Consider the following 25,208-nt stretch of genomic DNA (forward strand, 5'->3'; position numbering starts at 1 on the left):
TTTGATTTATAAAATAAAATTTTGCATGTGTTACATTGGTTAGTCGGTTTCTCAGATGTAAAAAACTGAGGCCAAAGTTGTAACAACTGGTAGAGTCAGTGTAATCATTAAGGTTGTGTGTCACATTGGCTGGGCCATGACTCTCACTGGTTTGGCATTTGTTTGGCAGTCGTATAATGATGTGATCACCCCCATGATGGGATCTGCTGTGAGTAGCCAATCAGTTGAAAGGGCATTTCCTTGGGGGTGTGGCCTGCATTGACTATAAGTGGACTTTCTGGCAAGGCTCGAGGGCTTTTGTTTGCACTGGATCCTGCAGCTGGCTCCTGTTCAACTGACCTCGGGTTCCTGGGCCTTGGACTAGCAGCTTCCCAGTTGTCTTGCCTGCCAACTTTGGGATTCCTTGGTCTTCTGTAGCCTGTGAGCCAGAGCCCTGCTGTCTGACTTGCCAATCTTGGGTTCACCAGCCCCTGTGGCTACATGAATAAGGAGAAGCCTCCAGCCTCACCCACGTTCCAGCCTCTACAACTGTGTAATATAAATCTCTATATATTTATACACTTCATACTAGTTTTGCTTCTCTAGAGAACCCAGGCTAGGACAGAGCACCAGCTTATGGGTTTATTTTTTAATATTGCATTTAGGTAAAAGTTTACAGAGCAAATTCATTTCTCATTCAACAAATTGTACCCATGGTGTTCTATTACATGGGTTGAATCCCCACAATGTGGCAGCACTCTCCCCATTTCTACCCGGGTTCCCCGTTTCCTTTCCTCTGGTTTTCCTATCCCTTGCATCCTTCTCATCTTTACTTTTGAGCAAATTTTGCCGCTTTGGTTTTGTATAATTGTGTGTTCTACAGAGCATGTTCTTTTCAGGTGTTATTTTATAGGCCTGTCTGTTGCTTGGCTAGAAGGTGGTTTCCAGGAATGGCAGTAGCTCCAAGTCATGGGATATCTTAGGGCTGTAGTCTAGGGGGGTTCTTTCAGTCTCTACCAGGTCAGTAAGTCTGGTCTTTTTTTATGAATTTGATTTTTTCCTACATTTTTTTCTGCTCCATCTGGGACCCTCTATTGTGATACCAGTCAGAGCAGTTGGTAGTGGTAGCTGGGCACCATGTAGTTCTTTTGGTCGTCAGGGTCATGTAGACTGTGGTATATGTGCTCCACTAGTCCTTTCGGGTAATTGCTCCCTTGGGTCTTCGGTTATCTTCACTCTCCTTTACTCTGGATGGAAAGAGACCACTAGTTGTATCTTAGATGGCTGCTCAAGAGTGCCAGTTTTTATTCCAAAAATTGTGCTTTTTCATTGCATTTTTGCAAAAATGGATTATTCAGGTGCCTGATACAAGATTCTTCTACAGTTAACAAGTTTGGTTTTGGTATAGGAAAAAACTAAACAACCTGCAAACACATGGCAAATAAATGTAATAAAGTTGACATTTCAATTCTGGGGTGTGCCTGGGAAATGGGCTGTTCACGACATAGTGTTTGGGCAACTGGCTAACTATTTAGAAAACAAAGTTGGCTTCCTGGTTTATTCCTTACATTAAATTCCATGTATTCCAGATATTTAACCATAACCAGTGGAGCCCATAAGCAGTAGAAGAAACCATGGATGAATGCTAAAATAATCTTGAAGTAATATAAATTGAATTATGACATACTATTTGATGTCAAAAGACAAAAAGAAAACTTAAAATGACCAAGAGCTAATTTCTCTTATTGACATTCTTATAAATCCATGTTATTAACAAGCTGGTAGAATAGTGAACAAAAATGAAAATACAGTGCACTGAAAATAACAAAGGCCAATGAAACATTAAGCCTCACGTTGTTGTTAGGTGCCATTGAGTCAGTTCTGACTTAAAGCAACCTTATGTACTATAGAACAAAATACTGTCCTCTCATGCGCCATGCTTGCAATCCTTGGGATGCTTGAGCCCATTGTTGCAGCCACTGTGTCAGTCCATCTCGTTGAGGGTCTTCCTCTTATTCACTGACCCTCTACTTTACCAAGCCACTATGTCTTTCTCCAGGGACTGATCCCTCCTGATATCATGTCCAAAGTATGTAAGATGTGGTCTCACCATCTTTGCTTCTAAGAAGCATTCTGGTTGTACTTCTTCCAAGACAGATTTGTTCTTTGACCAGTCCGTGGTATAGTCAGTATTCTTCACTGACACCACAATTCAAAGGTGTCGGTTCTTCAGTCTTCCTTTTCCTTGTCCAGCTTTTGTATGCATAGGAGGCAATTGAAAATACCATGGCTTGGGTCAGGCACACCTTATTCTTCAAGGTGACATTTTTGCTTTTCAACATTTTAAAGAGGTCTTCGCAGCAGATTTGCCCAACGTAGTGCATCTTTTGATTTCTTGACTGCTACTTCCACAGCTGTTGATTGTGGATCTAAGTAAAATGAAATCCTTGACAACTTCAGTCTTTTCTCCGTTTATCACAGTGTTGCTTATTGGTCTAGTTGGGAGGATTTTTGCTTTCTTATGCTGAGGTGTAATCCATAGTGAAGGCTGTAATCTTTAGTTTTCATCATAAGTGCTTCGAGCCCTCTTCACTTTGAGCGAGCAAGGTTGTGTCATCTGCATTTCACAGGTTGTTATGAGTCTTCTTCCAATCCTGATGCCCCATTCTTCATATAGTCCAGCTTCTTGGATTATTTGCTCAGCATACAGATTGAATAGTTATAGTGAAAGGATACAACTCTGACACACCTTTCCTGACTTTAAACCATGCAGTATCCCTTTGTTCTGTTCGAACAACTGCCTCTTGATCTAGGCACAGGTTCCTCATGAGCACAACTAAGTGTTCTGGAATTCCCATTCTTTACAATGTTATCCATAATTTATTATGATCCACACAGTTAAATGCCTTTGCATAGTCAATAAAACACAGATAAATATCTTTCCAGTATTTGCTTTCTGCCAGGATCCATCTGACATCAGTGATATCCTGGTTCCACGTCCTCTTCTGAATCCGGCCTGAATTTCTGGCAGTTCTGTGGCAATAAAGTGCTGCAGCTGCTTTTGAATGATCTTCAACAGAATTTTACTTGCTTGTGATATTAATGATATTGTTCGATAATTTCCACATTGAGTTGGATTGCCTTTCTTGGGAATAGGCATAAATATGGGTCTCTTCAGTTGGTTGGCCAGGTAGCTGTCTTCTAAATTTCTTGACAGAGAGTGAGCGCTTCCAGTGCTGCATCCTTTCGTCGAAACATCTTAGTTGATATTCTGTCAATTCCTGGAGCCTTGTTTTTGACCAGTGCTTTTACTGCAGCTTGGACTTCTTCCTTCAGTACCATCAGTTCCTGATCATATGCCACCTCTTGAAATGGCTGAACATTGATCAGTTCTTTTTGGTATAATGACGGTGTAGTCCTTCCATCTTTTGGTGCTTTCTGTGTCACTTAATATTTTCCGCATAGAATCCTTCACTATTGCAACTTGAGGCTTGAATTTTTTCTTCAGTTCTTTCAGCTTGAGACATGCCGAGCGTGTTCTTCCCTTTTGGTTTTCTATCTCCAGCTCTTTGCACATGTCATTATAATACTTCTACTTTGTCTTCTTGAGCCACCCTTTGAGATTTTCTGTTCAGTTCTTCTACTGCATCATTTCTTCCTTTTGCTTTAGTTACTCGATATTCAAGAGCAAGTTTCAGAATCTCTTCTGACATCATTTTGGTCTTTCTTTCCTATCTTTTTAATGACCTTTTTTTATGCCTCATAATTAAATATAAATTTAAAAAGAACATATTTTACCTGCTTATTCTCTATAGTTTTATTTTTTGGCTAGTGTTGGTAACTTGTGTTAAAATTGGCACTTGCCTTCCTATGGCTTGTATAATTGGACTAACATTTGGATGGGATTTGGTATAGTGTATCGCAACTGGAGTGGTACCCTTTTATCAGAAATTCCACTCATGGGAAAGTGTCTAACAGATGCTGCGTAAGTACAACATGATTATATATGGAGGCTAACTACATTTTTAGTACCAAGACACTGGAAACACCTAACCAATAAGAGGCAATACTACTGAACTGAAACAATAGAGTACCATTTAGCTATTTTCTAGAATGTAAGAACCCATCTGAGTGACATTAAATGTAAAAAAAAAATTGTAAAACGGCATTATCCTTGTGTTTTTAATAAATGTGTATATATTGCCTATCCTCATAGAAATTTTGCAGAAAAATATGTCGGAGAAGTAATTTATGTACCCAGTTACATATATTTTCTGCTACAAGATGTTTTATTTTTTAAGTCAAAGTGCCTGTGAATATTTATGGGCATTATTCTCTTCATAGGATTTTATTTTACCCTCTAAGCTTGATACCACAAGTCGCTGGAAACTTAGAATATTTGATTTGTTGATCATTTATATTCAGCATATACAACAAGATCTCTTTGAAATAAACTTTATGCTAAAAGATATCCTGAAGCTGTTTAAGAAACATTTCCTTGTAATGCCACCTTAAAATGCAAATAACATTGTAGGAAATTCCAAAAACTGATTTCTTAAACATTCTATATACCAGTCTTCACTAATGTGTTTTTTTTTTTAATACCAGTTATTCATGCGTTTATATTTAATTCTATGAAACTCAGTTTCCCACCTGTAAAAAAGGTAGTATCTACCTTTATAGGTAACGGCCATTACAAGGGTTAAATAATATGTTGTTAGGTGCTGTCAAGTCAATTTCAACTCATTGCAACCCTACGTGACAGAGTAGACATGCCCCATAGGGTTTCCTAGGCTGTAATCCTTACAGGAGCAGATCACCAGGTCTTTCTCCTGCAGAGCCACGGGTGTGTTTGAACTACACACCTTTTGGTTAGCAGCTGAGTGCTTAGTGGTTAACAGCTGAGTGCTCCAACTAAATGTCAAGGGCAGCAAAATGGAAGGCCCTATATGATGTTTCACTGCTCTTGTGAGGATTATATCTGAGAAGTGCTTGTCACAATGAAGTATCTACTATGTTTTAGAAATTAATATGACAAGTTTAACAGATTTATTGTTAAGGGCCTTGATTTTCATTCTGTGAAAGCGGGGAAGTAGGTACATTGAAGAAATTTTAAAAATAAAATAGTGGCAAAGTCTGATTTGTTTATTTTGAATCACTCTGCAGCTGCATGGAAGGTGAAACCAGCAAAGCTTCTGATCTTATCCATTCGGAAATCTCTCATCTTTGCGGATTGACAGTTACTCAAGCTTCAGCTAAATATAATAATAGCAGTATGAACTTCATCATTGTGTATATTCAGAAACTAGGAGATTTTTGTATCCAGAATTGAATTTTTTTTTTCAAAGCAAATTCACATTTTTCAGGAAAAAAAAATTAAACTATTCATACTTTGTGCTAGTATAGTTACCCACAGAAATGGAAATCTCTGGAATAAAAAGTTGACTAAGGGGGACATATGAACAGCACCTATTTATTAGAGGATTTAAAAATGGAGAGTCTTCAAATCATGAGGTGCAGGAGCCAATGGATTTAGCACCTTCAAAGTGCTTTTTAAGCTGTATTCTCATTTAAGACTCATTACATGCCTATAACAACTTATTACGTGCCTGTGACAATTATCTTCAGTTTTTCAGGTGAGGAATTGAAGTTCCTACCTTATTTCCAAGGCATATCAGGAATAGGAAATATCTTGTTTAAGCCACTATCCTTTAATGAAGTCCAGACATAGGCCATTCTGGGCTGGTTCTGTTGTTTGTGGTTACAAGAGAACCCATTCTTTGAAATAGGCCACGGCTTTCATCATTCATATTTACCTCTCGTTCAGATTGGCTGATTGAGCTACCACCATCCTAACCAGAGGTCAGGCAAGATTGGCAGGGCAAGGCGCGTAAAGGACATAAAAGGCACAAGCCAGCTAGTGACTCTTCCTCTTAAGTAGTTTTCCCAGAAGCTTCACCCAGTAATTACTGCTTAAACCTCTTGGGCCACCCGAGCTACAGGCAAAGTAGAAATTCTGATCTGTTAGGTACATTACTCCCAAAATAAAAAAAAAAAAAATTTTTCAATTTTTTTAAAGAAAAATGAGATTGGTCATTAGGTAGGCAGCTAACAGTCTCTTCAACACAGAATTTTAATATTTTAAAAGCCCATATTCTTTGTCTTGCATCATACCATTGCTCTGAGAGTCTTATTGTATACTTTATGCAAATCGAATGACTTAATTTTGGTGGTTGTAGCATGAACTAATTAATAAAATAATTACATTATTACCTATCCTAGCATTTCAGGAATTATTACCAGAGGAGGTCATAGAGACTTTCATGATTTGGAGTGAATATGAGACAGAACCTCACCCATATTAAAGAATCATGGCCCATATGTCCCTTCTTCTGGCTCTTAAGAGCTTTAAATAGTGTGGACTTTACATTTTAAATCCCAGTTTTAGATTTAAATTTCATAAAATGCTGATTTCTGTGGCTGTCAGCGCATCCTAGCACACTGTGGAAAGTGCTGAGGTTTAGACTTGCTCTCGACCCTGATCAGGTTTCAAAATACAGAGAGTAATTTCCCAGTCAACAGACCTAATGTTCCTGAGTTCTTGAATCATGGTTCTGTTGTCTTGATCTTTTAAAGAAGGTCTGAATTTAGGGCTAGGTGCCAGACAAAGAGACAGTTTCTGATTTCCTAAAGAGTTCCTGAGTTGTCAACAAATAACTGATGGAGTGTGGTAAATGCTGCAGTAAAGGTGTACATGTCTTGTAAGGTAGCACTGAATTTGCTTAGGGCAGTGACAATAAAGACTTTATGGAAATTGTATTTAGTAAAGGGAACTCTTCTCCCTTTTTGGTCAGCAAATACCTGGAACATTCTGATGACATTGTTACGCATTATCTTTAGTACCTAGGTAGCCTTTGGGCTTTATATAGTAGCACTGTGGGAACTAATATTGTTGACCTGTATTTCGTGTTTCTTTTATCGTTTAGGTGTATGCTTTTTGTGATTTTTTTTTTTTTAATAACTCCAGGTGCCTGCTGGATTTCAGGAGTTAAAGTTAGCGAAGAGAGGAGGTCATTGCCAAGGCTTTCCCAATCTTGGAATGAATACCAGAAAGAACCTCGGTCATGTTGAAGAGTCAAAAACAGGTGGGTTATTGAGAATGCAGTTTTATGAGATTATTTCTCAAGTACACAGGACATTAAATTGAGGTATTTTACCTATTTATATATTATCAGGTAGAAAAAGCATATTTGGTCAAGAATCTTAGATGTCTTCTCTATTTTCCTCTTTCCCTGCTGGCTTTGATGAAACAGGTTATAAATGTCTTTGTTGTTGTTAGGTGCTCTCAAGACACTTATGACTCATTGAGACCCTATGTACAACAGAACAAAATACTGCTCAGTTCTGTGCCATCCTCACAGTTGTTGCTATGTGTACCCATTGTTGCAACCACTGTGTCAGTCCATTTCGTTGAGGATCTTCCTTTTTCTCGGTGGCCTTCTACTTCACCAAGTATGATGTCCTTTTCCAGGGACTGGTACCTCATGATAACATATCGAAAGTACATGAGATGTAGTCTTGCCATCCAGGCTTCTAAGGACCATTCTGGCTGTACTTCTTCCAAGACAGGTTTATTCGTTCTTCTGGCAGTCCATGGTATATTCAGTATTCTTTGCCAACACCATAATCCGAAGGCATCAATTCTTATTCGGTCTTGTTATTCATTGTCCAGGTTTCACTTATATATGAAGTGATTGAAAACACCAAGGCTTGCCTCAGGCTCATCTTAGTCTTCATGGTGATGTCTTTGCTTTTTAACACTTTAAAGAGGTCTTTTGCAGCAGATTTGCCTAATGCGATACATCATTTAATTTCTTGACTGCTGCTTCCCGTGGTATTGATTGTGGATCCAAGTAAAATGAAATCCTCAACAATTTCAATCTTTTCTCCACGTATCACAGGTGTTGCTTATTGGTCTAGTTGGGAGGATTTTTGTTTTCTTATGTTGAGGTGTAACCCATACTGAAGGCTGTGATCTTTCGTCTTGCATCGGTAAGTGCTTCGGGTCCTCTTCACTTTCACCAAGCAAGGTTGTGTCATCTGTGTATTGCAGGTTGGTAGTGAGTCTTCCTCCAATCCTGATGTCCTGTTCTTCTTATAGTCCAGCTTCTTGGATTACTTGCTTAGCATACCGATTAAGTATGGTAAAGGATACAACCCTGACACACACGTTTCCTGATTTTAAACTAGGCAGCATCCCCTTATTCTGTTCAACTAACTGCCTTTTGGTTTACGTACAGGTTCTGCATTAGCATAATTAAGTGTTCTGGAATTCTCATACTTGGCAATGTTACGCATAATTTGTTACGATACACACAGTCGAATGCCTTTGCATAGTCCATAAAACACAAACATCTTTCTGGTATTCTCTGCTTTCAGCCAGGATCCATCTGACATCAGCAATGATATCCCTGGTTCCACATCCTCTTCTGAATCCGGCTTCAATTTCTGGCAGTTCCCTGTTGATATACTGCTGCTGCTGTTTTTGAATAATCTTCAGCAAAATTTCATTTGCGTGTGATATCAATGATATTGTTTGATAATTTCCGCATTCTGTTGGATCATTTTTCTCGGGAATAGGCATAAATATGGATCTCTTCCAGTTGGCTGGCCAGGTAGCTGTCTTCCAAATTTCTTGGCATGGATGAGTGATCACATCTATTGCTGCATCCGTTTGTTGAAACATCTCAATTGGTATTCTGTCAATTCCTGGAGCCTTATTTTTCACCAGTGCTTTCAGTGCAGCTTGGACTTCTTCCTTCAGTACCATCGGCTCCTGATCATATGCTACCTTCTGAAATGGTTGAACATCGACCAGTTCTTTTTGGTATAGTGACTCTGTGTATTCCTTCTATCTTCTTTTGATTGGCTTCTTGTGTCATTTAATATTTTCCCCATAGGCTCTTTCAGTATTGCAACTCGAGGCTTGAATTTTTTCTTCAGTTCTTTCAACCTGAGAAATGCCTGACTACATTATGCTTTGTTAAGTAACTCAGGTGGATTTGAGAATGATAACAATAATGCCAAAAGTACCCTCTGGGTTTAGTATAAGTCACATCAGACAGGAGACTCCTGGGGTTTCTCTAAAAGCCATTATAACTACCCTATGGTATTGTAGCAGTTTTGTTTTGAAGTGGGAATCCTTCCCCTCTGTACCCATGCAGATATTTGAAATAACCTTGTGCTGTAGTTTTTTGGAGCCCTGGTGGCACAGTGGTTAAAAAGCTTGCTGCTAACCAAAAGGTCAGCAGTTCAAATGCACCAGCCTTTCCATGGAAGCCCTACAGGGCAGTTGTGCTCTGTCCTGTAGAGCCGCTATGAGTCAGAATCAACTCAACAGCAATGTGTTTTGTTTTGTTTTGGTAGCCTTTTAGGTAAAAACAATATTGTTTCATCAAAAGCATGACACCTTCTGATTAAATCTTCATGTTGAAAAAGAAGAGCTGACTGGAGTCCTCTGGCTTTCATCAGTGGGGCATCATAGTGAATGTGAAACTAATATGAAGATCACTGGAGACAGGATGTCAATTGAGAATGGTTAGTGATTAACCTTACTATTCTGCCTGAAGAAACTGTAAAAGTGAGTTGGAATCCATTAATGAAATATCACGTTTATTCCTACCATGACAATGCAGACAGTCTGGAAAGAAAAGGCTCAGGACAGCAGACTATATAAGAGCTCTAGACACCTGACTCTGGGACCACTATCCCGTCCTATCTATTTAGGTGAATGCCTAAAGCAACATGCGTTTAGGTATTAATCCCCCTCACAAGAAGTAATTTAACAAAAACCAAACAAATCTCCTTATGGCAAAAAGCTTTAAAGAAACAATGATCTGTGTAATACTTAATAAAATAAGATTTCAGTGCAGCTAAAGACATCTCAGAATTAAAGACATCTCAGAATACCAGAAAAATGTTTACCAGTGGGTTTGTTTGAATTAATGTAATTGACAGATTGATTTTTCTCTGAACAAGTGCTCGGCAAACTGTCCGGTGAAGGACCAGGTAGCATACATTTTAGGCTTGGCAGACAATACCATTTCTGTTGAAAGTACTTGATGCTTCTGCTGTATGGCATGAAAATAGCCGCAAACAGTATATAAATGATGAATCATGGTGTGTTTCAATAAAATTTTGATAGACATTGAAATTTGAATTTTATATAATTCACATGTCACGAAATAATCTTTTGATTTTTATTCAATCGGCTAAGGTGGTAAAAACCATCTTGGTTTATTGGCCATACATAAACAGCAAGCAGGCCAGATTTGGCATGTCATGGGCTCTAGTTTGCTGACCCTTGCTCTAAACAACATTCCATTCTAATTGTAGTATTAGAGGTACTTATATTCACTCCTCTTTAACTATTCTGACCTTTCAATTTCTAGGCTTTTGAAGATCATGAATTTGCAACAAATTAGAATTATTATAACCAATTGATATTCCAAATGATAGGTTTATAGGAAGTGGAACATTTCATAGTCCTTAGGCTTAATCCACGCTTTGAAAGTGATGCTTTAATTTGAAATGATCAAATTTGCCAACATGGCTTCTGAATGGTTCCTGTCACATTAAGTAGACATTTAACTTAGCTTGAATAGTAAGGATACATTCCTGAAGATTCGGATTAAAAAAAATAAAATTACTTGATATTTATCTGTCACTGGGTAATCATGTATCAGCCCACACTAAGCTTGTGTTTTACTCTCAGGTAATAAAATATATCAGTAGCTCATAATGATTATTTCAAAAGTTACGGGGCTGTGTCCAGATTATAGCCCAAGTAATTTATTACAGTGATTGTAGGTGCTTCCAATTAGATTGGCAAGTATTTCAAGTTTTAGGCTAGTGTAAAGAATAGGTTAATAAAACCAATGAGTATCTTCATTTAAAATAAAAAAGAGGCTATAAATTAACAGGTGAATTCATTTGTTGAGGGTCTTCAACACAGATCTTTATCTGGAACCACATAAAACCTGGAAATAATTGACTCAATCACAAATATTTTAAATTTTACCCAGTTAATAAAGGTAAAAAACTCAACTTGGTACATGTAAGACATGTCTGGATATTTTCAGAGGTCTTGTCATAACTTCTGTCTTAATTGACAGGCTGGTGATTTGGCCTGGCTTCATAACTTTGATGCTTCAGTATGAAAATGACAACGTGCTCTCCATTGATGTCACCCACAAAGTCCTTCGAAGTGAAACTGTTAGATTTCATCTTCAACTTATATCATCAAATGGAGGAACATAAATTTCAGGAATAAGTTTCTAAAGATCTATTAGGTTTAATCGTTCTTACAAAGTAAGACAGCTTTCTAAAATGAAAAGTAGTCGTTTTGCAAGTCTCAAGATAATATGGCAATCTAGCCCTATAACATTAGATAGGAAGTGGGTTTTAAAGTTGCATGTCGAGTACAGCATGAAAATGGGGGAGGGATACTTGCCACCTTTCTCAAGAACTGTGTTTTGGGGAACATAGTCATCTGGAAATGACAAGTATCTGATGATTTTTATTCCATTTATTTTTTATTTTCTAATAGTACTTGCTCAGTCACTTCCCCCACCCATCTAACGTAGTCTTAAGAAATTCTTTCACCTTCCTCTTTCCATTACATTGTATATTGCTAGGTGATTTGAAACCTTATTTTTAGGTACTACATACATTCTAGTTTCTCTTTATTATTACAGTATATGAACAGGGAACTGCCAGAAATTCAAACTGCCAGATTCAGAAGAGGACATGGAACACCAGGGATATCATTGCTGATGTCAGATGGATCCTGACTGAAAGCAGAGAATACCAGAAAGATGTTTACCTGTGTTTTATTGACCATGCAAAGGCATTTGACTGTTGTGGACCATAACAAATTGTTGATAGCATTGCAAAGAATGGGAATCACAGAACGCTTACTTGTGTTCATGAGGGAACCTGTACAGAGATCAAGAGGCAGTTGTCCAAACAGCACAAGGGGACACTGCATGGTTTAAAGTAAGGAAAGGTGTGAGTCACGGTCGTATCCTTTCACCAGACCTATTTAATCGGTATGCTGAGCAAATAATCCGAGAAACAGGGCTATATGAAGAACCAGTGCATCAGGATTGGAGAAAGACTCATTAACAACCTGTGTTATGCAGATGACACAACCTTGCTTCTGAAAGTGAAGAGGACTTAAAGCACTTAACTGATGAAGATCAAGGACCACAGCCTTCAGTATGGATTACACCTCAACATAAAAATCCTCACAACTGGACCAATAAGCAATATGATAAACAGAAAAGATGGAAGTTGTCAAGGATTTCATTTTACTTGGATCCACAATCAACACCCATGGAAACAGCAGTCAAGAAATAAAAAGACGCATTGCACTGGGCAGATCTGCTGCAAAGGACCTCTTTAAAGTGTTGAAGAGCAAAGATGTCACCTTGAAGCCTGAGGTGTACCTGACCCAAGCTATGGTATTTTCAGTCACGTCATATGCATACAAAAGCTGGACACCAAAGACCAAAGAAGAATTGATGCCTTTGAATTGTGGTGTTGGTGAAGAATATTGAATATACCATGGACTGCCAAAAGAACGAACAAAACGAACATAATCGGTCTTGGGAAAAGTACAGCCAGAATGTTCTTTAGTAGTAAGGATGGCGAGACTGCGTCTTACATACTTTGGACATGTTCTCAGGAGGGATCAGTCCCTGGAGAAGGACGTTATGGCCTGGTAAAGTACAGGGTCAGTGGAAAAGAAGACCCTCGATGAGATGAATTGACACAGTAGCTGCAACAATGGGCTCAAGGAGCATGGCGCAGGACTGGGCAGTGTTTCGTTCTGTGGTACATAGAGTTGCTGTGAGTCAGAACTGACTTGATGGCACCTAACAACAACATTATATCTGTACATTTTAATCAGAAATCAAATATTCCATAGGGATAACAATAAGACATATAGAGTGGATGATATTGACTGGGACCAGAATCCAAAGGGTACCTTTAAAAAAGGAGATGGCTCTGAAGTCAGCTTCTTAGAGCACTACGGAAAGGTATTGAAGTTCTCTTGTTTTTATCTTTTTAATATGAAATATGAAGCTCTTAATAGAATTCTGAGGTATTTTCAGTTGTTTACTAACACTTGTTGCACATTTGAAACAAACCAAAAATCTAACCTATTGCAGAGCCCAACTCATAGCAATCCTATAGGACAGAATAGAACTGCCTATAGGGTTTCTAAGCTCTGGACGCTCAGCTGAAACCTGTCTGCCATGGGTGACCCTGCTGGTATTTGATTACAGGTGGCATAGCTTACAGCATCACAGCAACACACAAGCCCCCACAGTACAACAAACTGACAGACTAAGACTAGGAAGAAGGACCCGTTGGTCTACTTCTGAAAAGAATTAGCCAGTGAAAACCTTATGATTAGCAGTGGAATATTGTCGGATATAGTGCTGGAAGATAAACCTCTCAGGGTCATCTGGGGAAGAGCTGCCTCCTCAAGGTAGCATGGATGGAGTCAAGCTTTTGGGACCTTCATTTGCTGTCGTGGCATGACTGAGAAATAAGAAATAGCTGCAAACGTCAATAGTAATCGGAACCTTGAATGTACAGAGTATGAATCTAGGAAAATTGGAAATCGTCACAGATGAAATTGAACACATAAAGATCGATATCCTAAACATTAGCTCAAAGTTGGACTGGTATTGGTCATTTTGAATCAGACAATCACATTGCCTGCTTTGCCAGGAATGACAGCTTGAAGAGGAATGGCATTACGTTCATTATCAAAAAAGAACGCTTCTAGATCTATCCTGAAGTACAACACTGTGAGTGATAGGATAATGTCCACATGCCTATGAGGAAGACCAGTTAATAGGACTATTATTCAAATTTACACACCAGCCACTACTGTTCAGTGTGTCAGATCTATTCTTGAGATGGTCTCAATTCAGGTGGGGTATATTCAAGGTCATACTTTGGCTCCAGTGGACTTGTTCTAATTTTCTTCAGTTTCAACTTTAACTTGCACATGAGTAATTGATGGTCTGATCTGCAGTCAGCCCCTGGCCTTGTTCTGACTGACAATATTGAGCTTTTCAATTGTCTCTTTCCACAGATACAGTCTATTTGATTCCTGTGTATTCCACCTGGCGAGGTCCATGTGTGTAGTCAAGCCGATTCCAACTCATAGCTACCCTATAGGACAGAATAGAATTGCCCCATAGGGTTTCCAGGGAATGCCTGTTGGATTTGAGCTGCCGACCTTTTGATTAGCAGCCCTAGCTCTTAACCACTGTGCCACCAGGGTTTCCAAGATGAGTTGTTGAAATGACATCAAGGACATGAAGGGCATGAAGAAACCAAAAAGTCATTAAAAAGACAAAGAAAAGACCAAAATGATGTCAAGAGACTTTGAAACTTGCTCTTGAACATCAAGTAGCTAAAGTTAAAGAAAATATGAAGCAAAAAAGCTGAACAGAAGATTTCAAAGGGCAGCTTGAGAAGACAAAGTATTATGATGACATGTGCAAAGATCTGGAGATAGAAAACCAAAAGGGAAGAACACGCTCAACATTTCTCAAGCTGAAAGAACTGAAGAAAAATTCAAGCCTCAAGTTGTAACACTGAAGGATTCTATGGGGAAGATACTAAATGACACAGGAAGCCTCAGAAGAAGATAGAAGGAATACACTGTCATTATACCAAAAAGAATTGGTCAATGTTCAACCATTTCAGGAGGTAGCATATGATCAGGAACTGATGGTACTGAAGGAAGAAGTCCAAGCTGCAATGAAGGCACTGGCAAAAAACAAGGCTCCAGGAATTGATGAAATACCAGTTGAAATGTTTCAACAAAGGGATGCAACAGATGTGATCACTTGTCTATGCCAAGAAATTTGGAAGACAGCTACCTGGTCAACCAACTGGAAGAGAACTATATTTATGCCTGTTCCCAAGAAAGGTGATCCAACTGAATGAGAAAGTATTGAGCAATATCATTAATATCATATGCAAGCAAAATTTTGCTGAAGATCATTCAAAAGCGCCTGCAGCAGTACATTGACAGGGAACTGCCAGAAATTCAAGCCGGATTTAGAAGAGGACATGGAACCAGGGATATCATTGCTGATGTCATATGGGTCCTGGCAGAAAGCAAAGAATACCAGGAAGATGTTTACCTATGTTTTATTGACTGTGCAAAGTATTCGACTGTGTGGGTCATAACAAATTGTGGATAACATTGCAGAGAATGAGAATTCTGCAACATTTTAATTGTGCTCATGATGAATCTACATGGGTCAAGAGGCAGTCATTAGAACAGAACAAGGGGGTATTGCATGGTTTAAAGTCAGGAAAGGTGTGCGTCAGGGTTGCATCATTTCACCATACATATTCAATCTGTATGCTCAGCAAATAATTTGAGAAGCTGGAAGAACCAGGCATCAGGATTGGAAGAAGACTCATTGACAACCTGCATTATGCAGGTGGCACAACCTTGCTTGCTGAAAGTAAAGAGGACTTGAAGCACTTAAGTGATGAAGATCAAAGACCACAACTGTCGGTATGGATTACACCTCAAGATAAAACAAAAATCCTCACAATTGGACCAATAAGCAACATCATGATAAATGGAGAAAAAACAGGTTATCAAGGATTTTATTTTGCTTGGATCCACAATCAACAACAGTGGAAGCGGCAGTCAAGAAATCAAAAGACACCGTACCCAAAGCCAACCCTTCAGACAGGGATTGGATTGGACTATAAGATAGAAAATGATACTGGTGAGGAGTGAGCTTTTTGGCTCAAGTAGACACTTGAGACTATATGGGCAACTCCTGTCTGGAGGCAAGATGAGAAGGCGAAAGGGGACAGGAGCTGGTTGAATGGACACAGGGAATACAGGGTGGAAAGGAGGAATGTGCTGTCTCATTAAGGAGAGAGCAGCTAGGAGTACATAGCAAGGTGTATATAACTTTTTGTATGAACAACTGACTTGTAAGCTTTCACTTAAAGCCCAACAAATATTAAAAAAAAAATCAAAAGACTCATTGCATTGGACAAATCTGCAAAAGGCCTCAAAGTGTTGAAAAGCAAAGATGTCATCTTGAAGACTAAGGTGCGCCTGACCCAAGCCATGGTGTTTTCAATTGCATCATATGCATGTGAAAGCTGGGCAGTGGATAAGGAAGACTGAAGAATTGACGCCTTTGAATTGTGGCGTTGGTGAAGAATATTGAATATACTATGGACTGCCAAAAGAATGAACATATCTGTCTTTGAAGAAGTACAACCAGAAAGCCTTAGAAGCAAGGATGGTGAGACTGCATCTCCCACACTTGGACATGTTATCAGGAGGGATCAGTCCCTGGAGAAGGATGTCATGCTTGGTGAAGTATAGGGTTAGCAAAAAAGAGGAAGACCCTCAATGAGATGGATTGACACAGTGGCTGCAACAGTGGACTCAAGCATAGCAACAATTGTGAGGATGGCCCAGGACCTGGCAGTGTTTCGCTCTGTTGTGCACAGGGCAACTGTGAGTGGAAACTGACTCAAGGGCACCTAACAACATAGGGTTTCTAAGGAGCGGCTGGTGGATTCAAACTCCCAACCTTTTTATTAGCAGCTGAGCTCTTAACTACTGCACCACCAGGGCATTCGTTTGAAACAAGATGCTTTTTAAAATTGTATTAAGCTGTCTTTATTAGGGTAATCACAGCATAACTAAGTTTAGCTTGTTATGAGGTTATTAAAACGCCACTTTTCATTTGACAGGATTCCCATAATGAAACTTGCCCTGCCCTGGCTCCTTTTTGCGGTAGAATGAAAGGTTGCATTTGAATGTAAGCATGTGAAGGACAAATAGGATAATGGGGTATACAGTAAGAGTCATCAGCTCAGCATACTGCCCCTCATCCTGTAATCAACACTTTCTTAGAAGGGGGTTAAACAACTTTGAACCTTGAGAACTAGATCTCCTGCATACTGGTTAACTCATAACTTTTGATCTACATGGAAACCCTGGTGGTATAGTGGTTAACAGCACGCCTGCTAACCAGAAGGTGGTAGGTAGTTCCAGTCTACCAGGTGCTCCTTGGAAACCCTGTGGGGCAGTTCTACTCTGTCCTATAGGGTCACTATGAGTCAGAATCCACTTGATGGCAGTGGTTTTCTTTTTTTTTTGAACTACGCATTGCTGAAATTCAGACAGACTTATTTCACGTAGACTAGATCAGTTCACCGTATGATCTTCCAGCCTTAGTTTTACAAAGATATTTCTTGCTTTTGGCACAGTAATCACCAAGTTGAAAAGACCACCAAAGGCAAATAGCAGTAAGAACAACTGCTAACCAGAAGGTGAAATGCCTATACAAGAATAAATATATTGTTTCAGTATTCAGAGAGAAGCAGATTGGCCCGTCAGTCCTCAGAAGGCCGTATTCCACTTCATAATGCGCTGTTAAAAGTGCAGGAAAATTATTTCTAGAAAATGATCAAAATCTTAAAGCTTGTCCTTGAAGTGCTAACATATCACTTTTTCTACTTTCAGTAGAGTATTTCCAATTTCCAAAAAAACAATAAATGAGCTGTCGTATGTTTGTGTCTGGTGTCAAAAGTATCATCTGACTAGTGACCTTTAGAATGTCTTGTTGTTGGTTGTCTAGTATATCCTGGTCTCTGGATGCTCAGCTATGAGTGAAAAATCAGATGCCACTCCGGAGGGAGGTGACTCTGAGAGGTTGCATTAGGGATAGTCTTATTCTGGGCAAACTGAAAGCAAGCCAATGTCATTTCAGCTTCATTTCCCTGCTGCTCATTCTACCTCTTAACTCCTTAAGGTCTCCTACCCTGCCTATCTAGATTCTTCTGCATGTCAAGACGGCTCTGAGAAGTGGGTGCTAGCATCGTTCTGTGGTTTATCTTAATAACCACTGTCTGGTGTATGTCAGCATAAAGGGGACTTGGATGAAAGTGTGATTTAAACCTGAAGCAAGGTCTGGGGAAGTTCTCCCTTCTGACTGGTGTTAAACCTCACGTCCCAGCATGGCCTCCTGTAAATGGCTTCTGCCTCAGGCCCATGTTGCTCTGTTTGCTCCTTAGGAGATCTCCAGTCTCCTGCACACTCAGGCTTCAGATTACAGTATGTTAAAACCAAAAAACCCATAGCCATCAAGTGGATTCCTACTCATAGCGACCCTATAGGACAGAGTAGAACTGCCCCATGGCGTTTCCAAAGAGCACCTGGTGGATTTGAACTGCTGACCTTTGGTTAGCAGCCATACCACTTTTCTACTACGCTACCAGGGTTTCCTTACAATGTGTTAGTGATTCTCAAATTTCCAGCTCTAGCCCAGACATCTCTAAGGTCACCTGCCTGTTTTAAGTGTTTGGCTATCTCAAAGATACCTCACATGTGCGCAGCTCTGAACATGTGATGTCCCCCAGGCCAGCCCCCTAGTTACTGCTCTTCATTGCTGTGCATGTGTGTCAGTTCCACAGAAGCAGGAATGTTGATGTTCATAAGTCACCAGTGCCTGGCACTCCATAGACACTCAGATGTTTGTGAAACGGATGAACAAATAATGAAGAACTCAAGCCTCAGGCGCCATTGTCTCTTCCTCACCTGTCAAATGCCATCACTCTACCTTATCAGAAATTCTTTCATTTTTCTCCTTTTCTAAGTGGCTGTCATCTTCTTTCAGGGCTCCATTTCTGACTCATCTGACTAGTCTCTTAGTGTTCATTTCTACTGTTTTCTGATCCATTTTCAAACTCATATAAATCTTGAGGTTACCCAAAACAGTTAAGTGGCTTCCCATTGCTCCTGTATCTTGTTAAGGGTATCAGTTTTTACCCAGAGAGACCCTGCCTGCTCCTCTATCCACATGTCTTGCTTGTCCCCCGCACTGGCCTTCTTTCCTAACCGTTGGGCTTTGCCCTCACTGCTCCCTCTCTCTGAAACACTTTGCACACTTCTATGCTGTAGGTCTCACCTGGATTCCTGCTGCAGGGAAGCCCCTTTGACAACAGGGGTGGCCAGGTGTTTTTAGTAGGTATAATTAACTGAAAGGGCTTGGGGTTGAGATAATTGGAATCAAGGCATTCTTAGAACTTCCTGGTACAAATGCAATTTTGGTAATAAGTGACTTGAGATTAAAGATAATATCTACAAAAGACTCGGCAGAAGAGAGATGGGCCTTTGCAAGGGAAGCTTATGGTTAATCAGTTTTAAAAAGGTTTAGCAGTAATGTTAAACAGAAGTGTGAGTGCAGGTATTCTAGATGTAGGGAAAATATTAAAGAATTGGTAGCCTTTTTGTTTAGGGCCTAAGAATATAGAAAGGAGGGTCCCAGAGTTGTCCATTTGGGAACTATGCATTTGAGGTGTTTTGGCAAGATAGGGTGAGAGTAGGGGCATTTCTGAAATTAATACCATGCTTCTGCCATGCGTGTATGCCCAAGTAACTGACGTGGTGTAAGGAGGGTGGCTGTTGACAATTAAATGCTTAATAAAGAGAACAACATTATAAAATACGTAATTGTAGTTGTTCGTTGCCATTGAGTTGATTCTGACCGATGGCAACCCCACGTGTGTCAGAGTAGAACTCCATGGTGCTTTCAAGGCTGTGACCTTTCAGAAGCAGGTTGCCAGGCCTGCCTCCTGAGGTGCTGCTGGTTGGGTTTGAATGGTCAGATAAGAGTGTCTTCCTTGAAATTTTCTTGTTTGAAATAAGAAAGCTAACCTTCTTCTTTGATAATTGGTAAAGAGCTCAGTATAGGACAAAACCAAGAATTTAAGATTTTTGGTATCATAATTCGTGAGACAAAGTAGCCAGGACCTTTCCATGTGACAGAAATAAGGAATAGGCAGGCACCTTTTCATCTGTTGATGACAGAATGAGACTAAAGAAATGGCCATGACGCTATTTTTTTTTTTTGAATGTTCAGTGGAGATACGCATTTTTTACTATAATAAAAAGCTATACCAGAATTAAGAAGTTAGGATGTTGTTAAAATAATACAGGAGGAGATACTAAAGAGGGTCTTTCAAATACGGGGCCAGAAGCTCTAGTGAAGATAATTCAAGAGACATCTGCTATGGTTCTAGAATGGCAGAGTGGTCCTGGAGGCCAGAGATTTCATTTTGTACATGCATTAAATCTTGGCCTTAAAAACTTATTTTAAGCAAGTGCTTAGGATTAAAGATAACATCTAGAAAAGACTTAGGAGGGAGAAGGGTCTTCGGAAGGGAAACTTATGGTCAATCGGTTTTAAAAGGTTTAACGGCAATGTGAGGAATCTTAAGATAGGCTATCTTAGTATCACTTTTTTTTTCCACATGCTTTGGACATGTTATCCAGAGGGACCAGTCCCTGGACAAGGACATCGTGCTTGGTAAAGTAGAGGGCAAGAGAAAAAAAGAGGAAGACCCTCAATGAGATGGATTGACACAGTGGCTGCAACAATGGGTGCAAGCGTAACAATGATTGTGAGGATGGCGCAGGACCGGGCATTGTTTTGTTCTGTTGTACACAGGGTCGCTGAGTCGGAACTAGCTCGACGGCACCTAATAACATCACTTAATTGAAATTGGGCTTCTTGGAAGTGTCAGGATTTTGTAAAAAGTTTTCCTAATTAAAAGTATCTTGTAGCATGGAAGGAAACCCTGGTGGCGTAGTGGTCAAGTGCGACGGCTGCTAACCAAGAGGTCAGCAGTCCGAATCTGCCAGGCACTCCTTGGAAACTCTATAGGGCAGTTCTACTGTGTTCTATAGGGTCGCTATAAGTCAGAATCAACTCAATGGCAGTGGGTTTGGTTTGGTTTTGGTAGTATGGAACCCTCTTGCCTCCCCCTGTTACTCTTAGAGTGAGACTCCTCTCACAAGTAAGCTTTCACTAGAGTACAAGTGGTTTTAGAGGAATGAGGCTGTGCAGAAGGACTGTTTTTGAAAAGAAGAAACTAATAGAACTGTGACAATAAGTCAAGATTTTTAGGGAAAAAGGGGAGATACTCAGCGCTTATGCATCACAGGCTGTTTTAGGGGGATTAAAAATGCGTTTTTAACCTGAAACTGATACCAGCCTAGCTGTTAACATCAATCCTTAAATTAAAAACAAAACAGTAGCCCACTGGCCTGTTACTAAAGACGTTTATTCTGAATGGTGCCACGTTTCTGCCTTGAATAGCAATATAATCAAGAAATCACCGACTTGAAGCAACCCCTGCTGGTCAAAGAGGAAGAGTGGCCCTGGTGGCTCATTACCGGGATCCGCCATGCTCATGCCTGAGCTCTGCTGCCTGACAGGTACTCTGGGACTGTGTATGCTGGGAGTGATGCCACTGGACTGTTAACCCGTTCTGCCTGGCAGTCCTCAAACAGCCCTCTACTTCTGCTCTCCACCCCAACCCCCCCCCCCAAAAAACTTAAAACTGCTTCATCTCCTTGGAATTGTTTTTCACTCATCACCATAAAAAAAAGGTACACCCCAAATATTACTAAATTTGATTCTTGTTTTTTTTTTTTTAACACACACAATGTTTTATTTAAAGGTCTAACTGATAAAATGTGGAATGATTTTAATGTAATGAAAGACTTGGCTCTTCATACAAGATTAACTTCAGGACAAAGGCAGCACAAAGTAGGAAGACTCATTGATTCTATTCATAAGTAAGTCGTGTACATTTCCCTGGGGTATGGTTTTTGTTTTCTGTTCAACATTTTCTATGGGTTTTGGAGGTGACTCTTTTCTGGGGGGGCGATGGAAAGTGTCTGGGCGGGTTTGTGGTTTGTGTTTCTCAGTGAGGCTACCGTTTGTCAGGGAGTAGCAAAGTTAGACCATGTAGTCCATGGCCTTCTAATTCTTCCGCTAGAAAAAAAAAAAAAGGAACAGAAAAGAAATGCTCTTGCACCAACCTGTTCTGCCTCTGTTATATCAAGGGGTTTACTTTGAGGGGACGAGTTGTTTGGGCATCAGCGTTTTAACTTAAAGACACCACGAAGGAAAGCAAACAGATTTGATGAGAGGAAAGTGGATTGTACTTGCATATTTCCTAGCACACTCACTAAGAGGAACGTGGACAAATTTTGTACACTGGAATAGATCTCTGTTAAAATACGCCTTGGTTTTTGCTGTTTCTTTGAGTTGAGCAGTGTGTAAATGTTAAATTTACAGGGATGACAGTGTTCAGTGGGAGCTTCAAGACCGGGGTTTGAGCTTTGACTCCAACTTCCTGTCCTCCCGAGAAAGAATTTTGCAAGCAGAAAAGATTTCACCAAGGTGGAAAAACAGTAAGGCACTTTTTGAAGTTGGCAAGTGAAATTTGGGTTAGATTTGCAATAAAGCAAGTAGGGATTACCTAGTTCATGCCAGCATAGTCCTGTTACCACCTTCCGCTTTTCTGCTACTGTCTCGGCTCTCTGTCAGCGAATGTGAGCAACCCAGGATTTCAGAAATGGGTCAGTTCCAGGAACAGATAATGTGGAAGCACTAGAGAAATACAGACCTTTGCCTTGGCCCTCAAAATAATCTGTAACACTTAGCTAAAAGGTGGCTTAGTTATCTTGTAATAACCTGAGTTATTTAAATTAAGGCATAGAAGAATTCTGACTGCCTGATTGGGTTGACAGTTTGCCTGCGGCTAACATGAAAAACTCTCAATTTATTTGGCTTCATTTTTGTCTGGACCATTTGTTTTGTAGGGATATGGATTAAAAACTATGCTGCCTTTTATATTTTATCTTTAGAAAAGGAAAAGCAAGTATGCTAAAAATAATTTTTGTATAACTGAAACTGCCTTCAAGTGCTAAAAATTATTTTTATAGGAAACTCTTGCTCTTCCTGCTTTCTTAAATGTTCAGGGAGTTAACAGTCTAATCACGTAACTTAGTATTTTAATGGTAATTGTTTTTATTAATCCCTGTAGAAATACTAAAACTATATGGCCCTACATAAACATGGTTGGGGAGGTGGGTAGAACGTGTGAAAATCACTAGGCCCTTTCCTCTGTGATAAATATCACCAGGTTGCTGTGCCCTGAGTTCGTGTTAGTTTTCTGCTTTGCCATCAGATGTCTTTGCCACTCACTTTCAGTATCTGATACCTCAGTCAAGTTCTTTATTTTCAAAGCCTTATTTTTTCTATCTTTATCATGAGGAAAAGAAAATCTATCTTTGTAAATTCTAGAGACAGTTATGGAGAGTGCAACTTAAGTACGTAGGAGAGTACCAGACACGTGAACATTCAAGTGGTAGCTGTGACCATGACTATATTTGAGTAAAATTGCATCATCCTGTGGACGAATTTTTGTATTTTTCCCCCCTCACTGTAATTCAGCTGTCAGAGTCATATTCTAAGGTTCAAAATATGCCATGGTGGAATTATTGAAGACATTTGGCTTTATCACTGAGAACTTAAAATGGAATTTACAGCGTGTCTGATCTCTCTTCTAGTTTAATTACAATCCACAATTTGCAGACTGGTCAAAAGAAACCAGCAGAGACCTGGAAGCAGGAGATGGTGGGGTGGGCTTCCTGGCCCACAGAGAGAGAAGGCTTGAGTGCTGAGGGCCAGTGAGAGGCATGCCTACAAGCATGGCTGGGAAGAGACTGTTCCGAAGAAAGAACTGTATCCTGAGTGTTCCTGAACTGGAATTGTAACCTGTTACTTCTCTAATAAACCCCATAATCGTGAGTATTGTCTTTGAGCTCTTTGTGGCCATTGCAATGAATTATTGAACCCAGCAGAGAAGTAGAGAGTACCATGGGAGGGATAGTTGGTGTCAGAATTAGTAAAGATGGTGGAGAGAGGAGGCATGTCTGACCTCTACCTCATAGGAGTCAACCTTGAGCTGTTGATCTTGTTTCTCTTTCCCCCTTATGAAGTTAGAGGTCAGACACTGCCCCCATGCCATTTTTATGGATGCTCTGCTAAATAGTGTCAAGCCACTAAATAACTGGCTGTTGGTCTATACTGGAAGGAATTATAAAACAGCTGATTCATTGATACAAAACCTATTTAAGGTCATGCCAGTCATGGGAATACAAATGAAAAAATCAGTAATATAAGTTTATTGAGTGCTTTCTACCCTGCAAATTGACTTGTAGTCATACAGAGGGTTGGGAGAGCTCAAAGTGATGTTGGTTATTGTTGTTGTTAGGCTCTGTTGAGTCGCTTCTGACTCCTAGCAGCATTTGCCGTCCTTATAAGCATTGCTGTGTTTGAGCCTATTGTTACAGTTGCTGTGTCAATCCATCTAGTCTAGAAGTCTAGAGTTTTCCTCTTTTTCGTTGACCCTCTACCTTACCAAGCATAATGTTCTTCTCCAGGGACTGGTTTCTCCTGATAACATGTCCAAATTATGTGAGACCAAGTCTCCCCATCCTCACTTCCAAGGAGCATTTAGGCTGTCCTCTTGGAAAAAAAAAAAAAAATTTTTTTTTTTTTTTTCCAAGAGCACAGACAGACTTGTTCCTTCTTCTGGCAATCTATGGTATATTAATTCTTCTTCACCAATGCCATAATTCAAAGGCGCCGGTTCTTCTTTGGTCTTCCTTGGTCTTCCTTACTCATTGTCCAGCGTTTCCATGCATATGAGGCAATTGAAAATACCATAACTTGGGTCAGGCGTAGTCCTCAAAGTGACGTCTTTGCTTTTCAACACATTAAAAAAAAAAAAAAAAAACACATTAAAGAGGTCTTTTCCAGCAGGTTGGCCCAATGCAGTACATTGATTTCTTTACTGCCGCTTCCATGGCATTGATTGTGGATCCAGGTAAATGAAATCCTTAAACAACTTCAGTACGATCTCCATTTATCATGATGTTGCTTATATTGGTCCAGTCGTGAAGATTTTTGTTTTCTTAATGTTGAAGTGTAATCCATACTGAAGGCTGTAGCCTTTGATTTCATCAGTAAGTTCTTCAAGTCCTCTTAACTTTCAGCAAGCAAGAGTGTGTCATCTGCATATCACAGGTTGTTAATAAGTCTTCCACTAATCCTGATACCACATTCTTCATCATATAGTCCAGCATCTTGTATTATTTGCTCAGCGTACAGATTGAATAAGTATGGTGAAAGGATACAACCCTGACGCATACTTTTTCTGATTCTGAACCAAGCAGTATCTCCTTGTTCTGTTTGAACGACTGCCCTTGGTCTATGTATAGGTTCCAC

General features: G+C 39.8%; 2 long non-coding RNA genes across 3 annotated transcripts; both read left to right on the top strand.

Annotated features, from left to right (window-relative positions):
• Positions 1-4,949: 4,949 nt before the first annotated feature.
• On the top strand, positions 4,950-21,430 carry LOC135227229 (uncharacterized). 2 transcript variants are annotated; one of them, XR_010318621.1, is made up of 4 exons: positions 4,950-5,615; positions 7,007-7,124; positions 9,406-9,576; positions 21,222-21,430. It is a non-coding gene; the product is annotated as an uncharacterized LOC135227229 (long non-coding RNA). The 2 variants fall into 2 exon arrangements; XR_010318620.1 differs by lacking the exon at positions 21,222-21,430 and adding an exon at positions 11,736-13,753.
• Positions 21,431-21,556: 126 nt separating this feature from the next.
• On the top strand, positions 21,557-24,447 carry LOC100669043 (uncharacterized). Its single transcript, XR_010318619.1, has 3 exons — positions 21,557-21,703; positions 22,209-22,324; positions 23,486-24,447. It is a non-coding gene; the product is annotated as an uncharacterized LOC100669043 (long non-coding RNA).
• The last annotated feature ends 761 nt before the right edge of the window (positions 24,448-25,208 follow it).

Source organism: Loxodonta africana, chromosome 19, assembly GCF_030014295.1.
Source record: "Loxodonta africana isolate mLoxAfr1 chromosome 19, mLoxAfr1.hap2, whole genome shotgun sequence".
NCBI lineage: Eukaryota > Metazoa > Chordata > Mammalia > Proboscidea > Elephantidae > Loxodonta > Loxodonta africana.